Source organism: Muntiacus reevesi, chromosome 7 (assembly GCF_963930625.1).
Source record: "Muntiacus reevesi chromosome 7, mMunRee1.1, whole genome shotgun sequence".
NCBI lineage: Eukaryota > Metazoa > Chordata > Mammalia > Artiodactyla > Cervidae > Muntiacus > Muntiacus reevesi.
This window is the reverse complement of record NC_089255.1, coordinates 32,106,983-32,121,613: the sequence shown is the minus strand read 5'-3', so window position 1 is coordinate 32,121,613 and position 14,631 is coordinate 32,106,983.

The window sequence follows — 14,631 nt, the reverse complement described above, 5'->3', positions numbered from 1 at the left end:
ATTGTGTATATTGTGGTAGTTTCTATTTCTAGAAATTGGTCCATTTTGTTTAAGATTCAAATGCATGTGTATAGAGTTGTTTGTGGTTTTTCTTTCTTTCTATGTCTGCAAGGTCTGTAGTGGTATCCCCTGTTTCATTTACGATACTGGTGATTCGTGTATATCCTTTTATGACTTGTCAGTCTTGCTAGAGATTTGTTAATTTTATTAATATTTTCAAAATACCAGTTTCATTGGTTTTTCTCTATCGCTTTGCTGCGTTAAGTTTCATTGATTTCTGCTTGTATCCTTATTGTTTCCTTCTTTATGCTTACTGTGGGTTTACTTTATTCTTATTTTTGTAGTTCTTAAGGTGGAAGTGAAGATTATTGAGACTTTCTATCATTTCTAATGAATTCATTTAATGTTATAAATTTCCTCAATAATGCTTTAGTTGTGTTCCACAAGTTTTGAAATGTTTATTTTAATTTTATTAAATTCAGTGTATTTTTGAAAATTTCCTTGAGACTTGCTCTTTGACCCATAGATTGCTTAGGTATGAGTTATCCAATTGTTTCAAGGTTTTCTGCTTATCTTTCTGTTATTAATTTCTGGTTTGATTCCATTGTAACCAAAGGATATACTAATGGAAATATACTATTTCCATTGTTTTGTATTTTGAAATTTTTTTATGGAGCGGGATATGTTCTATCTTGGTATGTATTCTGTTGACATTTGAAGAGAAGGTGTATCCTGCTGTGTTGGAGTGACACATTATAAAAATGTTCATTAGATCTTTTCGTCTGATGGTATTGTTGAGTTCTTCTATATTCTTGCTGGCTTTCTGACTAGTAGTTCCATCAATTGTTGAGAAAGAATTGGTGATGTCTCTATAATTTAGGATTCATCTCTCAGTTATAATGGTTTTTGCTTTACATATTTTTAGCTCTATTGTTTAATGCATGTAATTGGGATTACTATGTATTCTTAGTAAACTGAAGCTTTCAATATTATATAATGTCCTTCTCTGTATCCACTAATTTTTTTGCTCTGATGTCTATTTTATCTGACATTTATATAGTGAATTTGGTTTATTATTGATTAATGTTTACATGATATACCTTTGCCTATTCTTTTATTTTCAGCCTCCCTATATTTTTATATTCAAAATAAATTGCCTGTAGATTGAATATTGTTGGCCATGTTTCTTAATTCAGTCTGCCAATTTTTGCCTTTTAATTGTTTTATTTAGACCATGAACATTTGGTATAATTATTGATATGTAAGGAACTAAGTGTGCCATTTTATTTTTGTTATATATTTGCTCCCTGTGATCTTCATTGCTCTGTTTTATTTTAACTGCCTTCCTGTGAGTTACCTGAATATATTTTATAATTACACATTCATCTATCTGTATTGTTTTTGAATGAATCTCTATAGTATATATATTATAAAATTTCAGTTTACTGTTATTATCATTTTACCAGTTTCATATTCCTTTATTTTCCACCCTTTATAGCATAATAATATAAAATATATCATCTACCTGCATTTGGAACTACATGAGATACTGTTTTGACTTTTATTTCAGCTGTTAAATATAATTTAGAAAACTGAAGAGGAGAAGGAAAATTAATTTTATATACTCATATTTTTACTTACTCTATTCTTCCTTCTAGATATTCTAAGATCCTTCCTTTATTGTTTCTTTTCTATTTAGAGAACATCCTTAGTCATCTTTTTAGGGTAAATCTGATGTCAACAAGTTGTCTTAGTTTTCTTCAATCTGAGGATATCTTGATTTCCCTTTCATCCCGGAAGGAAATTCCTGTTGGTAAAGAATTCCAAGTTGACAGCATCCCCCCCACCCATACTTTTATTTATTTATTTATTTTTGGGGTTTGTTCTCTCTCTTTTTTAAAAAAGTCTATTTTCTCTCTGTTTTTTAGATTGCATACTTTAATTGCTCTATCTTCAAGTTCACTGGTTCTCTTCTATGGTATATATGAAGCTGAAAGAAAAAGCAGAGGACTCATCACCAAGTTTTTCTTTGCATCCCAAATACTCTAGCATGTCTACCTTCTCTCCACATTTCAGAGACTTCATGTGTTTGTTTTCTATATCATGTTCATGTTTTTACCTTCACTTAGTGAAAGGAACAGGGAAAAGTATGTCTACTGCATATCTCAGAAGTAGAAGTCTTCCTGTCCAGGCCAGCTTTACAATTTACACTCTCACCAGCATTGTCTGAAACGTCTAGTTTCTCTACAACCTCTTCAGTACTTGATGTTACCACTGTTGTCTACTCAAGCTATTCTAATAGGTATATAGTGATATCTCATCATGGTCTTCATTTGCCTATCCCTGATGTCTGTGTGTGTGCATGCTAAGTCACTTCAGCTATATCCAACTCTCTCTGACCCTATGGACCGCAGCCTGCCAGGCTCCTCTGTCTATGGGATTCTCCAGGCAAGAATACTGGAGTAGGCTGTAGCAAGTACCTTTCACTAGGGGATTTTCCTGACCCAGTGATCAAACCCCTGTCTCTTATGTCTAACCTGCAGGCAGGTCCTTTACCACTAACATTATCTGAGAAGCGCCCCCCCTCCACCCTCGCCACCATGGCTAGTGATGTTGAATATCTTTTCATGTGCATGCTTGCATCTATTTATCCTTTTTGATGAAATGTCTCCTCATGTCTTCTGCTCATTTTTCTATCCAATTCCAGCTTAATTTAGATTACCAAAAGAGTAGTAATTTCACAGTTGTTATTGTTCACTTGCTCAGTCATGTTGTCAACAATTCTGGGAAACAGAACAAAGCAACATTTGTAGGGAACAATATTTTTTATTATCTACACCAGAGTTTCTCAAGTTTGGCACTATTGATTTCATTGATAGCTCAAACTGGATAATTTCTGTCGTGGGAAGTTTTTCTCTGCATTGAAGATATTTAGGAGAATCACTGGCATGTAGCCATTAGATACCAAGGCCCCTCTAGTTGTGAAAGGCCTCTAGTTGTGAAAACCAAACCTGTATCCAAATATTGCTAAAAATGTTCTGGGGTTAAATCACCCTCAGTTGAGAATCACTGATTTATACTCACTTAAACCAATATCTGTCACTTTCAAACCAATATTTGTATATGTATTAAATTTAAGATCTTCCATAGGCTCAATTGGACTCTTACACGTAATTCAATGTCTTTTCTATCATTACTTCCTCCTCTATGGTGTAATCTTCTCCTTCACCCCACCCGCAACTCTGATGCACATCCCCACTTCTCTGACTGTTCCCCAGGCCTTCCTTCGTTAGTGTTTTATAGATCACATGTAGTTCTGTCTATATTACTATTTTTCTCTCATTTGCATGTGTGTTTTCCTCATTAAAAGGTTATTATCCCTGGTAGAAACTCCTTAGTGAGGCTGGCATGAAAAAGACTGTGAACAGTTCAATCTTTACTGAAACTTTATCTGGTAAAGCTCCCAGTGTGTTTTGGCTCACTTCAGGCTCATGATCAAAACATGCTTAACCTTCCACAGTTTCATCTACTTCATCTCAGTGGTTTTTTCCTTCTCTCCATAATTTCTTATTGACCTCTTCAGTTTCTCCTGAATATGTCTTAACTAATATTGTTTCTACTAACTAAATTTTATGCTTTTTGTTCTTCTTTCATGCTAGGTTCCTATCTGAATTGCCCTCTTTCTGGTCAGTACTGCCCATGTAGGATTATATATTTAAAAGAAAGGCAAGGATATAACCTAGTCATCCCTAAATGAAAGCAAAAATTTATATCAGTGTGATGACAAGAAATTATTTTGCTTTATGAAATAGGAAATATTAAAAATTGAAGTGTGAACTGTATGTTGAAAATATAAACTGAGATCTAAGAGACATAAGTATCTAAGAAGAAGAACTTGCTTAGTGCAGAAGGAAATCTGACCAGATGACCCTGTCTCATTTATATAAATGGTAGTTAGGTATAACATGATAATAATCTATATTTTTGCTACACAACATTCTTTAATGTGGACCTAGACCACAAGGGACAAAATTTGATCCTGTTATATTTCATTATTTGCATTGTTTTAACCACAGTATTTAGCAGAATAAGGATCTCAAATCATAATAATGGCCTTTCTTTTTCCTTTTCCTTTCTAGAATTGGTTGGGTCAATGAATCATCTTTTGCTAGGAACTCAGCCATGAGATAACAGGAACATACCTTCCTAAAGACACTTCAATTAGAATTAACTCATTCTCTGCTGGTGTACTTTACCTTCTTCATGTTAAGAGTTGTAGCACAGAAAGCATTGATACAAAGTGATTCAACCATTTATGGATTGATTATCAGGTTTTTAAAAACACATTTCAGAAGATGTGAACTTCTCTGATAATTTCAGAACATATTTTTATTTCAACATTTAATTTCAATGGTTTCCAAAGTCACAGAAGTCTAGATGTGATTAGGCATTATTTTATGTAAACTCCAGAAATTGAAGGTATATTTTGTCATCCTAAGCTTTATTGGTTGGAGGAATGTTTGTAATAACAGATACAATTTAGTTGACCTTTTTAAAAATTTGGCTTGGCTTTTTTGGAGGCGGTTGATTTCACATTGAATTTGAGCGAAAGGTTAATCCAGCTCTTCCATATAAATTATTGCATACTGGTGAGTCACATGGGTGTTGGGAATTTGACAAGTTGTGAGGTTTTCTTCAATATGTGACACTAGAAAATATGACACCCAAAACCAACTTGCAAGATGTATTTTTCTCAAAACATCTTACAACTTAGGAAATGCTCCATTTCAGCATGCTACAAAACCTTTTTTTAAAAGCAACAGTTTTTAATTAATGTCAACTATTGAGTTTGGGGATTTAGTCACATCTTTTGCTACTGCTAACCTTTTTTTTTTTTTTTTTTAATAAATCTGCTTATTAGAACATCCAACTGGAAGAGAAGTTAAAAAAGAAGTAGGACATTTGAGAAACCGTTATGTTATTTTCTACAATCCCTGGTCAGTTTGTGAGAGAAAATAGTATGGCCTGTGGACCAATTACCAATCTGTAACACGCTTGAATTTTATGTTATATTATAGGTTACTTAGAATTAGCATGGACTCCCCAGTGGCTCAGTGGTAAAGAACATGCCTGCCAATGCAGGAGACATAAGAGATGTGGGTTCAATCCCTGGGTCAGGCAGATAGTGTGGAGGAGGGCATGGCAACGCACTCCAGCATTCTTGCTTGGAGAATCCCCATGGACAGAGGATCCTGGTGGTTACAGTCCATTGGGTTGCAAAGAGTCAGACATGACTGAAGTGACTTAGCATGCATGGAGAATCAGCTGAAGTGAACTAAATCAATGTACTTAATGTGTGATTGTAATATTTTCCCTAATATGTTGGAGCATCAGTAAAATGAATAAGAATATCATTGGCAAATATAGTTTATCCAATTTGGTAAAACAGAGGAGTTATAAAAATTTTTTTATAATATAGAGTAGTACTATATACAACAGAGGATGGACTTTCTATTGAAATCTTTGAGTTACAAAAAAACTAAAATGTATAAATATATATATAGAAATATAATCTTTTATCAAATGAAAATTACAACTGGCATATGTGTGTATATGCATCTGTGTACATATGTCTATGTCTGTATCTATCTATATCTTAACTTTTTCTTTTGGAGATATAATTTCTCAACTATAGCAAGTTTAAAATTATATACCTAAGCCAAAAATTAAAATAAAATTCACCTTGTGTTCATATGGGAGAAAAGTGATAAACCTCTTAAAATATTTTTTCTTGGAGGAGGTAAGGAAAAAAAGTTTTTTTTCAAAATCCTAAAATGAGTTTTAAAGAACTTGAAGAACACTTTAAAGTGTAAGTTAACCTGAAGAATTCTTGGAAATATTTTTCTATGATGATAATATAGATAATGAAGCTGAGAACTTTCAACTAAGGGTAAATAAAAGTGTAAATTTAATCATTCATATTGTTGATTTGTTTATTTAAATATAAAAGCCAGAAATAATATAAATTTACATAAATATTTTCCAATTTCTCTCTCTCCATTGCTTTTTATATCCTGTTTATTCCTTTAGGCCAAATTTTTTTTTCCCCTATATAAATCACTTAGCTCTTTTATCAAGGGTCTTGGAGTCACGAGCTATCAGTCTTTATTTTAAAATATCTTAAATAGGATTTTTGTTTTAGGTGATAATACACATGGATATTTAATTCTCTTGATTATTTTTCCACACAAATAAGTTCTATTTGTTCCTTTTAAAGAAACTTCTGTTTTTATGTTAGGTTTCGTTTTTTTCTTTCACTATGCTTCCTATTTCTACTTATATGTCTTCAGTCTTTCAAGCATAATTATTTTGTGGCTTAATTAATATTATCTTAAGTTCTTGGAGACAAATCCTCTAGTTTATTGTGAATATTTAATTTACTCCATGGTGGATTATTTCCTTTCCTATTTTTATTTTTGACATTTTGTCCTATTTTTAAAGAGATCTATGTCTACAGAATTGTTGAAAAATGGCTAGAATTTCTTTTCCTAGATAAATTTCACGTTTCACTAGTCCAAGACAAGATTTTACATTTTGTCCATGTAAAATCAAATTGCTAGCTTCCATACATAGTTTAGGCTTAGAGCTGGGTTTTGTAAAGAAAGCCACCTTGTCTTGTCTTGAAGTTGAAGCAAAAGCAAGATTTGGTGTTACTTTCCTGAGCTGGAGAATAGGGTATTTATATTCCTTCTTCTCATGAGAGCCTAGCACATAAAGAGTCTAAGATTTATGCAGAAATCTCTGTTCCAACCTGCAGCCTCACCTGAGTCCTAAATCATGTTCCTCAACCTGTGTAGATGTTAAAAACTGCAGAGCCTAGCCATTAGAATTTATGCCATTCAGACATTCCTCGGGAGCTATTATCCATGCAGTTTAACCGTTTTAGCTTTGTTTCTTTTTCCTTTCCACCCCTAAATATTTCCTTTTCTTTCACACTAAGTTATTCATTGTATTGTTTCATATTTTTCTTGAATTACCTTGTTAATTATACATTCTTTATTATTCTTTGAATGGATATCTTAGAGATTATAAAATGTATGATTGACTTATGAAATGTAATACATATTATTACTTTTAATATTTTTAAAATAATGTAGAACATATACCCTCCATTAACTCTTCTCTGACCTTTTGCACTGTTGTTATCATGAATTTTAATTTTCTCTGTATTTTAAATTCCAAGGGACATTACTATTAACATCTTTTACAGTACATTTTTAAAAATATTTACCCACATGTTTATATTTTCCAGTGTTCTTTATTTCCTTCTGAATTTCCATGTTTACATTTGGGATCACTTTCTTTGGCTTGAAGAATTCTTTTAGGGTATTTTATTACAGGTCTTTTGCAAACCCATTGCTTTAGTTTTGTTAACACCTTAATTTCACCTCAAATTGTTGAAAGATTTTTGTATGATATGGAATTTTAAATTGGCAACTATTTTCTTTAAACATTTCTTTCCATTACCATTTGGTATAGGTTATTTCTGTTGAAATATCAGCTTTCCATCTGATTGTGTTAACATCTTCTCTCTATCTCTCTGTAACTATCCTTTGATTATTGATTATCTTAGGTGGTTAGCAGTTACAGTCTATTTTGGAGTATTTATCCTGCTTGGTTAAATTTCTTGCATCTGTAAATAAATCTTTTTCATTGATTTGGGAAAATTTCCTGCTTTCTTTGTATAATGTTTTTGCCCCATTTTCTCTGTCTTGTCTTTCCAGAACTCCACTTTCACAAGTTAGAAATTTTGAGTATATTCTACATTTTCTTTGCTCTTTTCTTTTTTAAAGCCTGTCTTTACTTCTCTCTATATTTTAACTTCAGTATTTTCTATTGACTTATCTTCAACTCATTGATTCTGGCTTCATTTGTGTCTAGTCTACTAAATCTTTCTGTTCTTGATCCAGATAATGTATTTTCAGTTATAGAATAATCATTTGATTCTTTCATATAGATTCAAATCTTGACTATTCTGCTTCTAATATTTTTATTCAGTTTTATTATTTTCATCTATTTTCTTGGACATATTCATAGTAGTTATTTTTAAGTATGTCTCAACTGCTTCAAAATGTGGATATTTTACCAATCTGCTCATATTGTCTATCATTTTATTATCTGCCAGGCATTGTATATATAAAATCCATATACTCTCAGGCTGATATTCTCTTATACTCGAGAGCATTAAATATTTCCTCTGTTAAGAAGACAAAATGTAGGATAAGATTGGAGGGTTTATCCTTTCAACACAATCATGGATTAGGTTGTGTTGAGACTAGGTTGCAGTTTTGATTAGATTTAATCTGTGTGTGGGTCATCCTGATTCCTAGGGCATGACCACCAGGGACTTCAAGTGAGAGCCTGGTAAATCTGTGTCTTTTCAGCTCTGAAAAACCTCTGGAATTTTATCCCCCCCTCAAAGGATTAACTTTAGCTATTTGGTCTCACTTGAGAGGGGGCCCCATCTTGTGGTTAATGCCCTCAGGTCTCCAATTTTGTCATTCTAGCACTATACAAATGCCATGTGTATCCATTGTTTTCAATGTATCCCATCAGCAGCCTCTGCCAGACCCAAGTCTGACTCTGAGTCCAGTTGTGTTCAACATTGATGAGTGTCCTTCATTCAGTTCAGTCACTCAGTCATGTCTGACTCTTCGTGACCCTGTGGACCACAGCTCGGCAGACCTCTCTGTCCATCACCAACTCCCGGAGTTTACTGAAACCCATGTCCATCGAGTCGGTGATGCCATCCAACCATCTCATCCTTTGTTTTCCCCTTCTCCTCCTGCCTTCAATCTTTCCCAGCATCAGGGTCTTTTCAAATGAGTCAGCTCTTCGCATCACGTGGCCAAAGTATTGGGATTTCAGCTTCAACATCAGTCCTTCCAATGAACACTCAGGACTGATCTCCTTTAGGATGGACTGGTTGGATCTCCTTGCAGTCTAAGGGACTCTCACGAGTCTTCTCCAACACCGCAGTTCAAAAGCATCAGTTGTTTGGCTCTCAGCTTTCTTTATAGTCCAACTCTCACATCCATACATGACTACTGGAAAAACCATAGCCTTCACTAACTGGACCTTTGTTGGCAAAGTAATGTCTCTGCTTTTTAATATGCTGTCTAGGTTGGTCATAACTTTCCTTCCAAGCAGTAAGCGTCTTTTAATTTCATGGCTGCAGTCACCATCTGCAGTGATTTTGGAGCCCCAAAAATAAAGTCTGCCACTGTTTCCACTGTTTCCCCATCTATTTGCCATGAAGTGATGGGACCGGATGCCATGAGTTTAGTTTTTCTGAATGTTGAGCTTTAAGCCAAACTTTTTGCTCTCCTTTTTCACTTTCATCAAAAGGCTCTAGTTCTTCTTCACTTTCTACCATTCAAATGGGTGTATCTTTCCTTTTCTCCTTTGCTTTTCACTTCTCTTCTTTTCACAGTTATTTGTAAGGCCTCCTCAGACAGCCATTTTGATTTTTTTGCATTTCTTTTTCTTGGGGATGATCTTGATCACTGTCTCCTGTACAATGTCATGAACCTTCTTCCATATTTCATCATAAGTATCCTTAGGAAAAAGTGTCTATAGATTCTTAAATGTAGTATCAATTCAACAAATTCTAGGGATTTTGTCTATTCTTTGCATTTTTAAAATTGTTTCTTCTTCCTTATGAGTCTTGGTTTTCTCAATCCCATGAAACTATAGGATATGTCACTCTTTCCACAGATTTCAGCTTAGTTCTTTTGTCTTCTATTGAACCTCAACATTCAAGGAATGCCAAGCGTAAGGAAATGGTGTTTTGTTTAATGTCCCCTTGTGCATGTATGCCCCCACCATCTCTTGGAGCTTGCCTAAGTTCATGTCCATTGTATCCAACCATGTCATACTCTATTGCCCTCTTCTCTTGCCTTCAGTTTTTTGAGAGATCTGGATATGGTGAAGGACAGGGAAGCCTGGAGTGCTGTAGTCCATAGGGTCGCAAAGAATCGGACACAACTGGGCAACTGAACAACAGTGTATGTGTGCTTGCTCATTACTTCCTAAATAATAATACTTGAAAGTCAAGATTACTCCTTGCAGAACGAATATTGTGTTTGCAAGCATGAAAACAGCACAGGCAAAGTAGATATAACACAATTCTTAAGAGCCTTGGGATTTCCAGGATGGTAAATGAGTATTGGCTTCAACTTTAAGTCATCAGCTGTGTTAACCCCTAACAAGAGAGTCAGCCTACTGTTTGAAGCTTTGAAACCAGGCATTGACTTTTCTCTAGCTATGCAAGTCCTCAATGACATCTTCTTTCAATAGAAGGGTGTTTTATCTATATTCAGACTATAGTTTAGTGTAGTCTTCTTCATTCATTATCTTAGCTGGATCTTCTAATAACTTGCTGCAGCTTCTACATCATCACTTGCTGCTACACATTGTACTTCTGCTATGGAGATGGCTTTGTTCCTTAAGCCCCGCGAGCCAACCCCTGCTAACTTCAAACTTTTCTTCTGCAGCTTCCCTGCCTCTCACATCCTTCTTAGAACTGAAGAGAGTTAGGTCCCTTCTTTGGAATAGGCTTTCAGTTTAAGGAAATGTTGTGGCTGGTTTGATCTTATCCAGACCACTAAAATGTTCTCCATGGCAGCAATAAAACTGTTTTGCTGCCGTATTGTTTATGTGTTCACTGGAGTAGTGCTTTTAACTTCACTCAAGAACTTTTCCTTTGTATTCATGACTTGGCTAACTGTTTGGTGCAAGAGGCCTAGCTTTTGGTCTGTTTTGGCTTTTCACATGCCTTCCTCATTAACCCATTTTAGCTTTTGATTTAAGGTGAGAGACCTAGTTATCTTTTTACTTGAACAATTAGAGACCTTTGAGAGTTATTGATTGGCTAATTTTAATATGTTTTGTTTCTCAGGGAATGAAGAGGCCCAAAGAGGGAGCAAGATGGGGAATGGCCAATTGGTAGAGCAGTCAGAACCACATGTTTATCAGTTGTTTGCTGTCTTATATGAGCATGGTTCTCAGCACCCCAAAACTATTGCAATAATAACATCAAAGGTTCACAGACCACCATAAAAAATATAATAATAAAAAAGCTGAGGTGTTTGGAAGACTTACCAAAATGTATCAGAGATACAAAGTGAGCAAATGCAATTGGGAAAATGGCCCAAAAAACTTGCTTGTAGTAGGGTTGCCATTAACCTTTGCATGGTAAATAAATAAATAAATAAAACGCACAGTATTTGTGAAGCACAGTAAAGTGAAACACTATAAAACCTGATATGCCAGTACCTCATTTAATTCTTAAAACAAGCCTATGGGTAAATTATCACTATTAAAACTGTTTTATAGATAGGAATAATTGAGGCCTATAAACTATCCTAAGATCAGACAATTAATGACTGATGAAGTTGGGATTTTAATTCAGACTACTAAACTCTACTGCCTCTGACCAAATCCTTATATGGTATAGGGCATTATTATTGCTTCATGTTATTTTTTTATTCTTTTGTGGGCATTTGATTTTCTGCTCCAAAATAAAATAAATTCCTAAGCTTTTGTTATTGAGTTTAGTAACAACACTGCTATTTTAGGCATTTGAAAATATTTTGACATGTCATATCATTACCATATACATTTGTATAGCAAAACTCCTGATACAAATGCACTGAGTATTTTGAAAATAGACCCAACATGTGGCATTGTCAACTAAGTCTCTGTTCATGCTGATTTCTGATGGTTTTCCAGAATATTGTGTTAGTTTTTAGGGCTAATGAGTTTGGCTTAATTTCTTTACCCCTCTCAGCCACGTCTTTCCACAATGTGGCTTCTCCCATGGGGTCCTTGCTAATAAATATTTTAATTGAACTGCTGTATTAAAATGAGTGTCTATATGATCATCTAGACACCCCACAGATGTGAGGAGAGATTATGAGTTTAAATGAGATTGGGGTAGGCAGATCCAGATTTGATTCTGATACTGCATTATCACAAACCCTGATAATAAGGAAAGCCAAGTTCACACAAGATTAGTAAACATAATGAAATGAAACTTAAGTACTTGTTGAGTTTTCTTTCAGCAAATCATCAATATTTATTAAGTGTGCGAGATTGGCGCAATTTCCAAGTGCAGGAAGCAGAATGTTATTAAATACATATTAATTTCAGTTGCTATGTAACTTGATCATTCACTGACTTTGTTGAGCTAGGTAGGTGATTGTCTTGTTTCTTGTCCCTATAAAAAAACGATCTTCCATTCATATTTCATAAACAAAGTCATAAAAATTGTTGATTCCATTTCTGTTTAGGATAGAATTTCTCCTTTCTTTTTTTCTTCCCCTGACAACCACAACTATTTACAATTAGTTTTATTTTGAATGGGCTTCCCTGGTGGCTAAGATGGTAAAGAAGCTTCCTGCAGTGTGAGAGACCTAGGTTCGATCCCTGGGTCAGGAAGATTCCTGAGAAGGGAATGGCAACCCACTCTAGTATTCTGACCTGGAGAACCCCATGGACAGCGGAGCCTAGTGTGGATAGAGTCCATAGGGTCGCAAAGAGTTGGACACGACTGAGCGACTAACGCTACTACTACTTATTTTGTAGAATATTCATCCCTTTGTAATTTGTTTTGAATTTTATGTGATTTAATAATTGCTTATATAATTCTATATAAAGTGGAAAAAGTATTTGCTCAACAAATCAAAAATTTAAGGAGGAACAAAAAACCCCTTGAAAAGAAATTTTCAGGTCTTACACTTCTAAAAGTTTTTCTTACCATAATCATTCTCTAAGGTAATTAAAATCTAAGTAGCATTTAAATGGTATTATATTAAGATGCTATATTTAATTCAAATCTTGCAATAGTCATGAATGTCAAATGCTTCATATTCTAAGAGAAGAACAAAAACAGTCATAGAGTAATATTAATACCTTCCTCTATCCCTAAACTGAAAGCAATTTATTACAACTTGAGAAAAGGAAGTTGATACCTCTCTTAATTTAAGTGACATTTAACTTGATGAGTACTTCATGCAAAATGCCAGACTGGATGAAGCATAAGCTGGAATCAAGATCACTGGGAAAAATATCAATAACCTCAGAGAAGAAGAACTAAAGAGCCTCTTGATGAAAGTGAAAGAGGAGAGTGAAAAAGTTGGCTTAAAACTCAACTTTCAGAAAACTAAGATCATGGCATCTGGTCCCATCACTTCATGGCAAATAAATGGGGAAACAATGGAAACAGTGAAAGACTATTTTGGGGGCTCCAAAATCACTGCAGATGGTGACTGCAGCCATGAAATTAAAAGACGCTTGCTCCTTGGGAGAAAAGCTATGGCCAACCTAGACAGCATATTAAAAAGCAGAGACATTAGTTTGCTGACAAAGGTTCATCTAGTCAAAGCTATATTCCTGTAGCCATGTATGGATGTGAGAGCTGGACTATAAAGAAAGCTGAGTGCCGAAGAATTGATGCTTTTGAACTGTGGCGTAGGAGAAGACTCTTGAGAGTCCCTTGGACTGCAAGCAGATCCATCCAGTCCATCCTAAAGGAGATCAGTCCTGAGTGTTCATTGGAGGGACTGATGTTGAAGCTGAAACTCCAATGGTTTAACCACCTGATGCAAAGAACTGATTCACAGGAAAAGACCCTGATGCTGGGAAAGATTGAAGGTAGGAGGAGAAGGGGACAACAGAGGATGAGATGGTTGGATGTAATCACTGATTCGATGGACATGAGTTTGAGTAAGCTCTGGGAGTTGGTGATGGACAGGGAAGCCTGGTGGGCTGCAGTCCATGGGGTCATAAAGGGTCAGGCACAACTGAAGTCACTTGATGAAAAACTCAAAAATTAATGCGCTAAGATGAGGGGAAAGAAAGGAATAAATGTTACTGAAATGAATAAACCAAGACTTCTTTCTCTTAGGAAGGTAGAAGGAAGGATCTAAAGAAGATCCAGTTAGCTTTAGAAAAGAGGAGTCAATGACAAATTGAGGAAAATTATATCTCTTTTTATAAATACTGTTTCAATATAAGCAACAATAAAAATAAATCCTTTTTAAATCATATCATTTGAGGGCACCTGATTAATCTGAAAATAAAAACACCCATCATAATTTTCCCACCCTTCTGGTGGCTCAGAGGGTAAAGAATCTGCCTGCAATGCAGGAGACCCATGTTTGATCCCTGGGTTGGGAAGATCCTCTGGAGAATCAAACACAAGACCCACTCCAATATTCTTACCTGGAGAATTCCGTGGACAGAGGAGCCTGGCAGGTTATAGTTCATGAGGCCGCAGAGTCAAACACAACATAATTTTATCAAATCTCAAGACTATTTGAGTTTATTATTAATTTTATTTGAACCCCATGTTTTTTGTGCATTATGCAGAATTCAGTCATAAAAGAAATTGGACAAATATACCATTTAATGTATAGGCTTGGTAAATTGTCCCAATTTAAATCTAGTTAAGTGAAATTTCCCTAGATTTTCTTCAAGTCACAATAAGAGTATCTTTTCACACTGTGAGCTTCTTCAGTTGCTTTTAATGCTGGTTATGACCCCCTCATCCACATCTGGCTCAAATCA